Source organism: Mobula birostris, chromosome 13 (assembly GCF_030028105.1).
Source record: "Mobula birostris isolate sMobBir1 chromosome 13, sMobBir1.hap1, whole genome shotgun sequence".
Taxonomy (NCBI): Eukaryota; Metazoa; Chordata; class Chondrichthyes; order Myliobatiformes; family Myliobatidae; genus Mobula; species Mobula birostris.
The window spans coordinates 2,568,130-2,583,672 of record NC_092382.1 but is presented as its reverse complement, the minus strand read 5'-3'; the positions used below and the strand labels follow the sequence as shown (position 1 = coordinate 2,583,672).

The window sequence follows — 15,543 nt, the reverse complement described above, 5'->3', positions numbered from 1 at the left end:
ATCGTATTGACTTTTCCCTTGGATGTGTGTGTGTGTACTTTATTCCCACGTTCGTTATTAATCGTCTGCGTGTGTTTTCCTGCCGACCTGACTTTATGCACGACTGCTGTAAATTGTGTGCGTGCTGTTTCTGTTGCCATTTTCCCATGGTTGCCTTTGAGCTGCTGTGTCCCCTCATTAAAAACAAATGTAGCCTGCGAAAAGTACGAGGCAGAAACAGGAAGCATAGAGACAACCGGATTCTATTTTTCATTTGTTGTTAGTTTCCCCGAGGGGAGGTGCACCGTTCCCGGAGGCACTGCAATACCGGGTCGATGCGCGGAGTGGACGGAGCAAGCCCCTATTCCATCTCCCTGTTCCAAAAATGAATTTAATATATGGTCCCCAGATAAGGGACGTATCAGATATTAAACTGATAAGAACAGATTTTTTTTTTTTTTTTTTTTTTATTTCAAAATATACTTTATTCAAAAATAAATATATACAATAAACCATTCAATAACTTTTCATCCTTTACATACGTTTCCATTATACTCAGTAAAATACCCGTGTTTATAGCCACCCACGTGGCACTCCAGTAGTTCAGCTTAGCATCTCATTGTTGAGGGGTATACTCCTCGCCCACCGACCCCTCCCACTCCCACGGGTGGAGAAACCTATACTGTGGTCCTTCCCCACCGGGCCCTTGCGGTGGCTGCACCAAGTTTCAGTGCGTCCCTCAGCACGTACTCCTGCAGCCGAGAGTGTGCCAGTCGGCAGCATTCTCCCACGGACATCTCCATGTGCTGGTAGATGATCAAGTTTCGGGCTGACCAAAGAGCGTCTTTCACCGAGTTGATGATCTGCCAGCAGCACCGGATGTTGGTCTCCGTGTGCGTCCCCGGGAACAGCCCGTAGATCAGAGAGTCCTCTGTCACGCAGCTGCTGGGGATGAAACGTGACACTAGCCCGTCCATCCTCCTCCACACCCTCTTTGCGAACTGGCAGTGTGCAAAGAGGTGGGTCACAGACTCCTCCTCACTGCAGTCCTCCCGTGGGCAGTGGGGTGCGGAGACGACGTTCCGGGCGTACAGGAGGGCTCTGACTGGGAGGGCCCCTCTCACTGCCAGCCAGGCGAGGTCTTGGTGCCTGTTGGTGAGATCTGGCGATGAGGCATTTTGCCAGATGAACTGGACAGTCTGCTCAGGGAACCACCCCACTGTGTCCATCACGTCCTTCTCCTGCAGTGCCTGCAGGACACTTCGTGCCGACCACTGCCTGATGGCCTTGTGGTCAAAGGCGTTCTCCTGGAAGAACTTTGCTACGTGGGATAGGTATGCCGGCAACGACCAGCTGACTGGGGCGTTGCGCGGGAGTGGGGCCAGACCCATCCTTCGCAGCCAGGGCGACAGGTAGAACCTGGGCACATAGTGGTACTTGGTGCCCACATACCTGGGCTCTACACACAACCTGATGCAGCCACATACGAAGCTGGCCATCAGGGTGAGGGCGACATTGGGGACGTTCTTGCCCCCGTTGTCCAGGGACTTGTGCATGGCGGTCCGTCTCACCCGCTCCATCTTGGATCCCCAGACGAATCTGAAGACAGCCCGGGTGATTTCCGAGCTGTAGGAGCGGGGGACGGGCCAGACCTGCGCCAAGTACAGCAGCCCTGAGAGCACCTCACACCTGATGACCAGGTTCTTGCCCGTTATCGACAGGGAGCGCCCTCCCCACAGTCCCAGTTTCTGTTTCACCTTGGCAGTCCGCTCCTGCCAGTTCTTGTTGCACGCCTCCGCCCCTCCGAACCAGATCCCCAACACCTTCACGTGGTCAGACCTGATGGTGAAGGGGACGCTGGATCGGTCGGGCCAGTTGCCAAAGAGCATGGCTTCGCTCTTCGTGCGGTTGACCCTGGCCCCCGACGCTAGCTCGAACTGTTCGCAGGTGCCAATCAACCTGCGAACTGACCTCGGATCAGAGCAGAAGACGGTGACGTCGTCCATGTACAGGGAGGTTTTCACTTGGGTCCCTCCACTGCCTGGCAGCGTCACCCCTCTTATGCCCTCATCCCTCCTGATGGCTTCCACAAAGGGTTCTATGCAGCAGACAAACAAGACAGGGGAGAGGGGGCAGCCCTGCCTGACTCCAGACCTGATGGGGAAGCTGTCTGTTTCCCACCCGTTGACCTGGACTGCACTACGGATGTCTGTGTAGAGCAGTCTGATCCAATTCCGGATTCCCTCCCCAAATCCCATTTTGGAGAGCACGTCCGCCATGTACGTGTGCGATATCCTGTCGAAGGCTTTCTCCTGGTCCAAGCTGACCAGGCAGGCGTCCACCCCCCTGTCCTGCACGTAGGCGATGGTGTCCCTCAGCAGCGCGAGGCTGTCTGAGATCTTCCTGCCCGGTACAGCACAGGTTTGGTCCGGGTGGATCACCTGTCCCAGAGCAGACTTGACCCTGTTGGCGATAGCCTTGGACAGGATCTTGTAGTCCACATTCAGGAGAGAGATGGGTCTCCAATTCCTAATGTCCTCCCTTTCCCCCTTCTGCTTGTAGATGAGGGTGATGATGCCCTTCCTCATGGACTCAGACATACTGCCGGCCAGAAGCATAGCGTTGTACACTTCCAGCAGGTCTGGGCCCATCCAGTTCCACAGAGCCGAGTACAACTCGGCCGGTAAGCCGTCGCTTCCGGGAGTCTTACCCGACCCGAAGGAACGGATGGAGCCTGTCAGCTCGTCCAGGGTCAGTGGCTGATCCAGACTCTCCCGCTTGCCGTCGTCTAAGACCTGCGTGATAGACGACAGGAAGTTGCGGGAGGCTGTGGATTCTGTGGCCTTTTCCTCGTACAGACCGGCATAGAAGGACTTGCAGATCCTCAGTATGTCGGTCTGCGAGGACGCGACTGAGCCGTCCTCTTCCTTAAGGTTGTGGATCACAGAGCTCCCCCTGTGCACCTTTTGGAAGAAGAAGCGTGAGCACGTCTCGTCCTGCTCCACGGTTTGGACCCTTGATCGGAAGATGATCTTGGAGGATTCAGCGGCGAGGTGCTGGGCTTGCCGGCCCTTCACCTCTCGCAGTTCCTCCCTGACATCCACCCCCTTCGACTGCAGAAGGAGAAGTTGCTGCAACTCTGTCTGGAGTTTACGCAGTTCCCTCTGCTCCTGCCTTGCCTTCTGAATACCCTTGCGGATGAAGAACCTCTTAATGTTCTCCTTGGTGGCTTCCCACCAGTGAACCGGGGAATCAAAGAAGGCTTTCAAGGTTCTCCAACCTGTGTACTCCCTCTCTAGTTCCTCGATGTTCTCTGGGGTCAGCAGCTTTACGTTCAGCTTCCACGTCCCCCTGCCTGCCTTCTGGTCCTCCCGTAGGTGACAGGTGGCTCTCAGAAGGCAGTGGTCAGAGAAGAACACCGGCGTGACGTCAGTGGACCTGACCGTGAGGGACTCAGACAGGAAGAGGAAGTCGATCCGGGAGCGGGCTGAGCCGTCCGATCGTGTCCAGGTGGCTTGCGGCTGTGCTCCACCTGTGGGGGTGCCAAAGGCGTCGCGCAGCTTGGCTGTCTTCACCATTTCCCTCAGGAGTCTAGAGGTACTGTCTAGCCTGCCGTCGGCACTGCCGGGTCCTCCAGCCGCATCAATGGTGCAATTGAAGTCTCCGGCCAGAACGACCGGCTGGGTCGTCACCAGCAGCTGTGGGAGCTGCTCGAAGACGGCCAGCCGCTCGCTCCGCACGGGGGAGGCGTACATGTTGATCAGCCGGAGCGGAGTGCCCCGGTATTTGACGTCTGCTACCAGGAGGCGCCCCGCAACCACCTCTTTCACTTGGGTGATTGAGAAGTTGCCTCCCCGCAGCAGAATCCCCAGGCCAGAAGCGCGACAATCGTTGCCCCCCGACCACACCGACAAACCTTTTTTCCACCACCGTGACCACCTCCGGTAGTTACGGAGATGTGGTAGTCCACACTCCTGGAGGAAGGTCACATCGGCCTTTACAGTGTCCAGGTACTGGAGCGTGCTGACGCATCGCCCAGTACTCTTCAAACTTCGCACATTCAAGCACGCCAATTTAAGGTCTGCCATCGTTAAGTCTTTTATTTTGGCTGCTCTCCGTCCTCACTCTTGCCATCCTGAGCCTTCATCCCCACCGCCTTTGTGAAGTTTTCCACCTCCTGTGGGCTCAGGTACTGCTGGTAGTACTCCTCCGTGTGTGGCCGTTCTGGTTCTGGGTCTGGGCCCGGGGGGTTGCTGACTTCCTGGGCTGCTTCCCCTTCCGGCTGCTGGGTACCAGCCGTGGCTCTGCTCCCGGGTTCCCGGAGCTCTGTGCGTCTGCTGCTCTCCGCCTCCTGTACTTGGGGGGTGGCCAGCAGACTTTCTCCCCTCTCTCTCCTCCTCTCCACCTGTTCTGCCAGCCGCTTCTTCCGCCGGGGCTGCTGGCCTCCCCCAACTCCTTCCTCCTCTGAAGAGGACAGGGTACCAGGGGCTGCGTGGTTCCCTGCCCTTTTCTGGCGTTGCTCCGCCTTCTGTCGCTTGGCCGCCGCCTTTTGGGTCTTTTTTCGTTTCACGACCTTCCATTCGGTTTCCGCCTCAGCTCTCCCCTCCTCCATGGACTCCTGCTCGTCGTTTGCCTGGTCCTGGAGGGTCTGCAGTGGGGTGGCAGGTCTTGGGGTGCTTGCACCTTCCTCCCTGGTCTCGTCATCCGTCCTGTCGGGTGCCTCATCTGCAGCGCTGGCGGGTACGTCCGCATCAGCCTGGGCCCTTTCAGGGCCAGCACCTCCCCTGGTCGCCTGTGCGTAGGTGCCCCCACGCTTCGGGCAGGCTCTGTACAGGTGGCCGGCCTGTCCGCAGAGGTTGCAGGCCTTGGCCTGCGTGCAGTCTTTGGTCAGGTGGCCTTCCATTTTACAGTTCTTGCACATCACCACCCTGCACTGGGCTGCGATGTGCCCTTCCTTGCCGCAGTTTCGGCACACCCTGGGTTGTCCCGCGTACACCATGTACCCTCGGTTCCCTCCGATGGCGAAGACGGAGGGGGGGTGGATGATGCCGCCGTTGGAATCCAACCTCAGCTTCACCTTCACCTGCCGTTTGCTGGTCCAGATTCCCAGCCCGTCCTTCACGTCTGCTGGTGTTCCTACGCTCTCCACATACCGAGCGAGGAACGTAAGGACATCTACCACTGGCACGTGCGGGTTGAACATGTGCACCGTGATTGTCCTTTCCTGTTGCGTAGCCGTTGCAAAGAGGGGCTGTGCTTTCAGCAGCGACAGCGGCGCCTCTGTCCCCTTCAGCTGAAGCTGCTGGTACAGCTTCTGCCACCCTGCAGCCTGCCGGAAAGTGACATCGAAGAAGCCTGCGAAGTCCTGGACGCAGTAGATGTCATCGGGCGTAAATCCGCAGCAATCCAGCAAGACCTTCCGGATGAAGGTCTCTCGGGTGAAGCCGGTGCCCCCGTTCCGGTCTCGCACTGTCAGCCTGACAGTGTTCTTGATACCCTGGCCTCGAGCTGATGTACTGCTCGCTGCTGCCATCTTCTAACTCACTGCTGTCGTCGCTGGTATGGGGTGTTAGACTGGAGGCCAATCAGCATTAGGATCCACCCCTGCGTCAGCGCGAACTCTCCTCCTCCGCCTTCTGGTCTGATAAGAACAGATACTACACTTGATCTTAGCCAAAAGGCCGAGAAGCGATACCACAAATGTCCGGACCCTTTCGGATCTTGCTAGTCTTCCCTCTATTAAGTTGGACCGACTGTCTACAGGACACTGATTTATCCTACCTCTCTTCAACTTTTGAAGTAGGTTTGGTGTAATTTCGCTCAGTCTTTGACATAAGTTGTATTTTTCTCCCTTGTCGCGAAATCTCTTTCGGAATACAGCTGATCATGTAAAATAGCGGATATTCCGCCAACCAAATGAGAGAGGCGGCCCTGGTTTGTATGCAAACTCCTCCTCTCAGCTGTTCTGCCCGCCCCCTAGCGTCTGATGTCATTGCAAGCGTGATGACGTTTACGGAAGGCGTTGCAGCGAGAGAAGCGAAGTTGCGGCCGGGTCGTTTGGCGAGCCTGGCGGGGCAGGTGATTGGGGAGGGGGTCCTCCGGAAACGGGAGGAGGGTGGCTAGGAACATCGGGTGGAAGCGATGGCTGGGGATTGCGAAGAAGGAGAGGGTTGTAAATGGGGTAAGTGAGGTCGTTTGATGGGGGACGATGAGTAGTTGAGTTGGTCGGGGAGAGGGATGGGATAGAGTCGGATGAAAGGGAGGGGGTAGGGTTGCAACTCGGACAATATTTAAGTGTGAGCTGGCATGTGGCAAATAACGGCATTGCAGTCAATGGATTATTTCCACAGAAAATAATCTAACCGTCCGGCTGGACTTCATTGGTAAAGAAAGCTTGTTGACCAGAACTGGTTCCATTAAGAAATCGGAGATAATCGGGAGAATGTGGGTATACTACTTTCCTGACATCCGAAGGCCTTTCTGCCGTATCCCACCAGCCAAATACCGGAAGTAATTATGAACATTCCGTATTTGCCTAAGTTTGTCCAGCTCCATCCAGCATTTAACAACATTCTCCAACCTATGGCTTGTATCACTTACTACGTCTCCAAGGAGGAAAAAAAAAGGTGGAAATCTGGGGAAAAGAGGCATAAAATGCTGAAAAGGATTTGGTGGTAATGCAGCATTCTGTAGAGAAAGAAGCAGTTAATGATTCAGATGTGATTCTTAATCATGGCAGTGATCTTTCATCAGTTCTAAGAGCCATTAACCTGACACATTTGCTCTATTTCTCTGCAAAATGCTGACTGAAGTGGCAAGTATTCCCAGCACTTATTTTATTTCAAAAGATTGCCATTCCGTCGTTATATTATTCTCCCAGTTCCTTTCGTCCATCCCTGGGGAGCAATTTTTTTTTTGCAGGACCAGCCACAGATTAGCGTTTCAATAACCCTATGCAGTGAACCCTATTCGTTCAACACTATTGGTGTGATAGAAGAATACTAAGTTGTAGATTACAGAATGTTAAATAACCAGCACTGTAACATTCTGACTTCTTTGCCTTTCTCCCGCTGTGGTTTGGGAACTTTAAAGCTTGGCTGTTTGCAAGGCTGAAGTTTCTCAAATTTATTTTAATCATTTTCTTTTAAATGGTAGTGTAGCTGTGATTGAACAGGGAGATTGCTCTTCAGTGCCAGGGCACATCTCCTGGGCAGAATGTACTAGCCACAGGTCTTTATGATGCATGTTCTACGGGTCGATGGTGGCCAGTGCTATCATGTTTGCTGTTGTGTTCTGAGGCAGCAGGCTGAGGGTAGCAGACACCGACAGAATCAACAACCCCAGCATCTGCAGATTATTTTGTGTGAACAGAATCAACAAACTCATTCGTAAGGCCAGTGATGTTGTGGGGATGAAACTGGACTCTCTGACGGTGGTGTCTGAAGAGAGGATGCTGTCCAAGTTGCATGCTATCTTGGACAATGTCTCCCATCCACTACATGATGTACTGGTTGGGCACAGGAGTACATTCAGCCAGAGACTCATTCCACCGAGATGCAGTACAGAGCGTCATTCCTGCCTGTGGCCATCAAACTTTACAACTCCTCCCCTGGAGGGTCAGACACCCTGAACCAATAGGCTGGTCCTGGACTTATTTCCTCGCATAATTTACATATTACTATTTAACTATTTATGGTTTTATTATTATTTATGGTGCAACTGTAATGAAAACCAATTTCCCCCAGGATCAATAAAGTATGACTATGATTTTGGGTTACAGAGTTACCCTGGGACCAGCCTGCTGTGAGTTGCCAAGAGTACTGCGATTGGGATGCAAAGAAACTACCTGACACCATGGAAGAAGATTGAACCTTTCTCATTGAGTAAGGAAATGATTTGTAATCTGCCCTTTGGCTAGTGCCGCATTGAGTATAGTGAAGTAATTTGGTGTTGTTTTAAAATTTTGGGCTGTTTTTGGAGCGTTCAAAGGTAGACAGGTAAAACTTTCTCCACCACATTGATGACGTCATTGATGCTGTTTCCAGCTCCCGTGTGGAGCTCGTCAGACTTAGTCTGGAGTGAGCCCTGACGAAGGGTCTCGGTCTGAAACGTCGACTGTACCTCTTCCTAGAGATGCTGCCTGGCCTGCTGCGTTCACCAGCAACTTTTATGTGTGTTGCTTAAAATTCCAGCATCTGCAGATTTCCTCATGTTGTCGTCAGATTTGTCAACTTTCCCACCAACATACACCCCCTCTCTCAAATTTGCTTGGTCCATTTTCATGATCTCACTCCCCTTTCCTGATCTGTCTCTCTCTGTCTCCAGAAACGGATTACCTTCTGGCCTCTTTAACAAACCTACTGACTCCCACAGTTACCTTGTCCACAACAGTTACTTTCTGACATTAAATGGACCTATGGAAACTCTGCTCACACTGTCACTTTCAAGGATACTATTCCCTTCTCTCAGTTTCTTTGTCTCTGCTGCATCTGATTTTATGAGGAGGTTTTTCATGCTAGGACATCCAAGAAATCTTTTTTCAATCAATAAAGGGGTTTCCTGCCCACTGCAATCAATACAGAACTCACCCGTAACTCCTCCATTTCCTGCACGTCTGCCCTCTCCCCATGTCCCCTCCACGACATAATAACGATAGGATTACCTTTTCTGCATCTGCCATTCACTGAAGCTCTGCATTCAACATATTCTCTGCAATTTCCACTATCTCCACCAGGATCTCACCACCAGGCACATCTTCCTCTCCACGTCCGTCTCCATTTATCACAGGGATCACTCTCGCTGTGACTCTCGTCTGCCAAACACCCTGCAACCACAATAAGTGTTACATCTATCCCTACACCTCTTTCATAATCACTCTTCCTCCCAGTGTAGCCTCCTCTACATCAGTGAGACCCAACTCAGTTTGGAGATCACTAACTGATGCACAAACACGAGGAATTCTGCAGATGCTGGAAATTCAAGCAACACACATCAAAGTTGCTGGTGAACGCAGCAGGCCAGGCAGCATCTCCAGGAAGAGGTACAGTCGACGTTTCAGGCCGAGACCCCTCGTCAGGACTAACTGAAGGAAGGGTCTCGGCCTGAAACGTCGACTGTACCTCTCCCTAGAGATGCTGCCTGGCCGACTAATTGATACATCTTCACTCTTTCTGCTACAAGTAGGACGAGAGGAGGAGTACACAGGTTGGAAAACCTTGAAAACCTTTGATTCCCCAGTTCTCTGGTGGGAAGCCACCAAGGAGAACATCAAGAAGTTCTTCATACGCAAGGGTATCCAGAAAGCAAGCCAGGAGCAGAGGGAACTGGTCGAGGCAGGTTTGAGGTTGTCATTTAAAGTTAAATTGGACAGGAAAGGAATGGAAGGTTATGGGCTGAGTGCAGGTCGGTGGGACTAGGTGAGAGTAAGAGTTCAGCGTGGACTAGAAGGGCCAAGATGGCCTCTTTCCGTGCTGTAATTGTTATATGGTTATATGGAACTGCGTAAACTCCAGACAGAGTTGCAGCAACTCCTCCTTCTGCAGTCGAAGGGGGTGGATGTCGGGGAGGAACTGCAAGAGGTGAAGAGCCCGAAAGCCCAGCACCTTGCCGCCAAATCCTCCAAGATCATCTACCGATCAAGGGTCCAAACCGTGGAGCAGGACGAGACGTGCTCAGGCTTCTTCTTCCAGAAGGTGCACAAGGGGAGCTCTGTGATCCTCAACCTTAAGGAAAAGGACGGCTCAGTCGTGTCCTCGTAGAATGACATACTGAGGATCTGCAGGTCCTTCTATGCCGGTCTGTACGATGAAAAGGCCACAGAATCCACAGCCTCCCGCAACTTCCTGTCATCTATCACGCAGGTCTTAGGCGACGGCAAGCGGGAGAGTCTGGATCAGCCACTGACTCTGGTCGAGTTGACAGGCTCCATCCATTCCTTTGGGTCGGGTAAGACTCCCGGAGGCGACGGCTTACCGGCTAAGTTGTACTCGGCTCTGTGGAACTGGATGGGCCCAGACCTGCTGGAAGTGTACAACGCTATGCTTCTGGCCGGCAGTATGTCAGAGTCCATGAGGAAGGGCACGATCACCCTCATCTGCAAGCAGAAGGGGGAAAGGGAGGACATCAGGAATTGGAGACCCATCTCTCCTGAATGTGGACTACAAGATCCTGTTGAAGGCCATTGCCAACAGGGTCGAGTCTGCTCTGGGACAGGTGATCCACCCGGACCAAACCTGTGCTGTACCGGGCAGGAAGATCTCAGACAGCCTCACGCTGCTGAGGGACACCATCGCCGATGTGCAGGACGGGGGTGAACGCCTGCCTGTTCAGCTTGGACCAGGAGAAAGTCTTCGACAGGATATCGCACACGTACATGGCGGATGTGCTCTCCAAAATTGGTTTTGGGGAGGGAATCCAGAATCAGATCAGACTGCTCGACACAGACATCTGTAGTGCAGTCCAGGTCAATGGGTGGGAAACCTCTCTCCCCTGTCTTGTTTGCTGCATTGAACCCTTTGCCGAAGCCATCAGGAGGGATGAGGGCATAAGAGGGGTGATGCTGCCAGGCAGTGGAGGGACCCAAGTGAAAACCTCCCTGTACATGGACGACGTCACCCTCTTCTGCTCTGATCCGAGGTCAGTTTGCAGGTTGATTGGCATCTGCGAACAGTTTGAGCTAGTGTCGGAGGCCAGGGTCAACCGCACGAAGAGCGAAGCTATGCTATTCGGCAACTGGCCGGACCGATCCAACGTCCCCTTCGCCATCAGGTCTGACCACGTGAAGGTGTTGGCGATCTGGTTTGGAGGGGCTGAGGCGTGCAACAAGAACTGGCAGGAGCGGACTGCCAAGGTGAAACAGAGACTGGGACTGTGGGGAGGGCGCTCCCTGTCGATAACGGGCAAGAACCTGGTCATCAGGTGTGAGGTGCTCTCAGGGCTGCTGTACTTGGTGCAGGTCTGGCCCGTCCCCAGCTCCTGCAGCTCGGAAATCACCCGAGCTGTCTTCAGATTCGTCTGGGGATCCAAGGTGGAGCGGGTGAGACGGACCATCATGCACAAGTCCCTGGATAATGGGGGCAAGAATGTCCCCAATGTCACCCTCATCCTGATGGCCAGCTTCGTGTGTGGCTGCATCAGGTTGTGTGCAGAACCCAGGTATGTGGGCACCAAGTACCACTATGTGCCCAGATTCTACCTGTCACCCGGGCTAGGAAGGATGGGTCTGGCCCCACTCCCGCGCAACGCCCCAGTCAGCTGGTCGTTGCTGCCATACCTGTCCTTCATAGAAAAGTTCTTCCAGGAGAACGCCTTTGACCACAGGGTCATCAGGCAGTGGTCGGCACGAAGTGTCCTGCAGGCACTGCAGGAGAAGGACGTGATGGACACAGTGGGGTGGCTCCCTGAGCAGACCGTCCAGTTCATCTGGCAAAATGCCTCATCGCCAGACCTCACCAACAGTCACCAGGACCTTGCCTGGCTGGCAATGAGAGGGGCCCTCCCAGTCAGATCCCTCCTGTACGCCTGGAACATCGTCTCCGCTCCCCACTGCTCACGGGAGGACTGCAGTGAGGAGGAGTCTGTGACCCACCTCTTCGCACACTGTCAGTTCGCAGAGAGGGTGTGGAGGATGACAGAAGGGACGGTGTCACGTTTCAACCCCAGCAGCTGCGTAACCGAGGACACTCTGATCTACGGGCTGTTCCCGGGGACGCACACGGAGACCAACATCCGGTGCTGCTGTCAGATCATCAACTCGGTGAAGGACGCTCTTCGGTCGGCCTGAAAAATTGATGATTTACCAGCACATGGAGATGTCCGTGGGAGAATGTGCTGCCGACTGGCACATTCTCAGCTGCAGGAGTACTTTATTGTTGCCAAACAATTGATACTGGAGCGTACAATCATCACAGCGATATTTGATTCTGCTCTTCGTGCTCCCTGGAGTACAAATCGATAGTAAATATTAAAAATTTAAATTATAAATCACGTGCTGGGGGATGCACTCAAACTTGGTGCAGCCACTGCAAAAGCCGGGTGGAGAAGGACCACAGTTTTCGGTTTGTCACCCGCGCGCGGGAGTGCGAGGAGTCGGGTGGCGAAGAGTATTCCTCTCCTCAGTGGTGTGGATAGATGAATCAACATCGTGCTACAGGAGTGGCTGGAAATGTGGAAAGGTATAGACTGTAATGGAACATCAGTAAAGGAATGAGAGTCAATGAATGATTTATTGTAAACATCTTTATTTTGAATAAGGACAGTAAACACATGATTTATTGTAAATAACTTTATTTATTCTATAAGGACTTAGGGTCAACAAATGTTTTTTTGCAAATAATTTTATTTTGTAATATTTCTGAATAAAGTATATTTTTCAAAAAAATCAGTTCTTATCAGTTTAAAATCTGATGCGTCCCTTATCTGGGACCATATATTACATTGATTTTTGGAACAGGAAGATGGAATAGGGGCTTCCTTCGTCCACTCCGTGCATCGACCCAGTATTGCAGTACCCCTCGGAATGCTGCACCTCCCCTCGGGGAGATTAAACAACAAATAAAGAGTAGAATGCAGTTATCCGTACGCATTAACCTTCTTAGGCTTTTTCCCTATTCCTTCGTTGTACTTTTACAGGTAGTGTTAATGGTAAGACTCCTGGCAGTGTGGAGCATCAGAGGGTTCTTGAGGTCCGAGTCCATAGGATGCTCAAAGCAGCTGTGCAGGTTGACTCCATGGTTAAGAAGGTGTACGGTATATTGGCCTTCATCAATCGTGGCATTGAATTTAGGAGCCGAGAGGTAATGTTGCAGCTATATAGACACTGGTCAGACCCCACTTGGAGTACTGGCTCAGATCTGGTCGCTTCACTACAGGAAGGATATGGAAACCATGGGGAGGGTGCAGAGGAGATTTACAAGGATATTGCCTGGATTGGGGAGTATGCCTTATGAGAATAGGTTGAGTGAACTTGGCCTTTTCTCCTTGGAGCAACAGAGGATGAGAGGTGGCCTGATAGAGGTGTATAAGATTATGAGATGCTTTGATTGTGGGGGTGTGAGCTGGGTCTGTGCGGAGGAAGCTTGACTCTGTCTGGCCCCGGGTTTGTGTGCCAGGTCTGTAAAGAGGGAGCTTCAGCCCGTGTTGATTGCTTCTGTTCCCTTCTGTTTGCGACCTTGGTGGACGTGGGTCCGATATTATACAGTATATGAGCTTCCAATCTCCTTTATTGTTTTTGACTGTGAGAGCAAGAAAGCACGCAGGAAGGTGGGGATCAGGATAGTGCGAGTATCTGGCGTGAGAGGATGCGGTGGTCAGCCGGGATGGGGAGTGAACAGATCCTGGGGACCAGACACTATCAGACTGACATCCCTCAGCCTGGAGCTGAGACGCTGCCGTACCAGTGTGAGGAGCTCACACCATTATTGCAGTTCACCAGGTGCGGTGGGCAGCAGTAACCCCAGGGTACTGTTTCTCCTCTAGTGAGACTCGAGTCCGACACCAAGACAGGAAATTACAGTGGTTTATTGATTTCATCATGACAAATGTAAATTAAACAATGTGTGAGCTGCTTGTGTGCAGGGATAAATAAGCTGCTCCCGACTCACTCAGAATCACACACAATTAACTGACCGGTGACAATGAGTGACAGATTGAATAATCAGTCCCGTTTCTCACCGTCACTCTGCATCGGGGAACCGATGATTATAAAATCACACTTCAGGGCCGTGTCCGATGTCGCTGCAGATCCAGGGTCACTGCCGAGGTATTTGTCAATTTAACATCATTATATCAGCCAGACCTGCCGAATGCACCGTCCTCAGCAAAGGGAGCAAAAGGATTCTCTCCCGGGATAATCCTGCCCCGGGACACCAGTGTCCCAGACTGAGCCCCGGCCCCCGGGCTCTTCCTGTCTAATTCCCCGGGGTCTCGTGGGGGAGTCTCAAACCCGCACATCCACTGGAAGCTGTGCCACTGGACAGGAGGCGGAAATACATCACTGTGGGAACGCTCCGAACGACAGACAGCTTCAGGCTGGAGCCAGTTCCGTTAGAACGGTTGGGAATTAAACCTGGCGTGCAGCCATTAAAGGGGAGGGCAGGGAATTGGCCAAAATGTCCCCCATCAAAAAAGGTAGTAGGGATAGTTTGGGTAATTATAGACCAGTGAGCCTTACGTCTGTGGTGGGAAAGCTGTTGGAAAAGATTCTTAGAGATAGGATCTATAGGCATTTAGAGAATCATGGTCTGATCAGGGACAGTCAGCATGGCTTTGTGAAGGGCAGATCGTGTCTAACAAGCCTGATAGAGTTATTTGAGGAGGTGACCAGGCATATAGATGAGGGTAGTGGATGTGATCTATATGGATTTTAGTAAGACATTTGACAAGGATCCACACGGTAGGCTTATTCAGAAAGTCAGAAGGCATGGGATCCAGGGAGGTTTGGCCAGGTGGATTCAGAATTGGCTTGCCTGCAGAAGGCAGAGGGTCATGGTGGAGGGAGTACATTCAGATTGGAGGATTGTGACTAGTGGTGTCCCACAAGGATCTGTTCTGGGACCTCTACTTTTTGTGATTTTTATTAACGACCTGGATGTGGGGGTAGAAGGGTGGGTTGGCAAGTTTGCAGACGACACAAAGGTTGGTGGTGTTGTAGATAGTGTAGAGGATTGTCAAAGATTGCAGAGAGACATTGATAGGATGCAGAAGTGGGCTGAGAAGTGGCAGATGGAGTTCAACCCGGAGAAGTGTGAGATGGTACAGTTTGGAAGGACAAACTCCAAGGCAGAGTACAAAGTAAATGGCAGGATACTTGGTAGTGTGGAGGAGCAGAGGGATCTCGGGGTGCATGTCCACAGATCCCTGAAAGTTGCCTCACAGGTGGATAGGGTAGTTAAGAAAGCTTATGGGGTGTTAGCTTTCATAAGTCGAGGGATAGAGTTTAAGAATCGCTATGTAATGATGCAGCTCTATAAAACTCTGGTTAGGCCACACTTGGAGTACTGTGTCCAGTTCTGGTCACCTCACGAAAGGAAGGATGTGGAAGCATTGGAAAGGGTACAGAGGAGATTTACCAGGATGCTGCCTGGTTTAGAAAGTATGCATTATGATCAGAGATTAAGGGAGCTAGGGCTTTACTCTTTGGAGAGAAGGAGGATGAGAGGAGACATGATAGAGGTGTAGAGGATAATAGGAATAGATAGAGTGGATAGACAGCACCTCTTCCCCAGGGCACCACTGCTCAATACAAGAGGACATGGCTTTAAAGTAAGGGGTGGGAAGTTCAAGGGGAATATTAGAGGAAGGTATTTTACTCAGAGAGTGGTTGGTACATGGAATGCACTGCCTGAGTCAGTGGTGGAGGCTGATGCACTAGTGAAGTTTAAGAGACTACTAGACAGGTATATGGAGGAATCTAAGATGGGGGGCTTACATGGGAGGCAGGGTTTGAGGGTCGGCACAACATTGTGGGCCGAAGGGCCTGTACTGTTCTATGTCTATGTTCTACGTAAGTATTTTTTACTTAATCTGAGATTTTTATTCTGCCATATATAAGAGGAACTTTTGGAA

The 15,543-nt window shown here is 52.0% G+C and overlaps 1 non-coding gene and 2 pseudogenes across 1 annotated transcript; 1 reads left to right on the top strand and 2 right to left on the bottom strand.

The window, feature by feature from the left end:
* Positions 1-273: 273 nt before the first annotated feature.
* LOC140208873 (U2 spliceosomal RNA) lies at positions 274-481 on the bottom strand (annotated as a pseudogene).
* Positions 482-5,540: 5,059 nt separating this feature from the next.
* LOC140208802 (U2 spliceosomal RNA) lies at positions 5,541-5,672 on the bottom strand (annotated as a pseudogene).
* Positions 5,673-12,327: 6,655 nt separating this feature from the next.
* Positions 12,328-12,510, top strand: LOC140208747 (U2 spliceosomal RNA). The gene has a single exon (XR_011888903.1). It is a non-coding gene; the product is annotated as a U2 spliceosomal RNA (small nuclear RNA).
* The last annotated feature ends 3,033 nt before the right edge of the window (positions 12,511-15,543 follow it).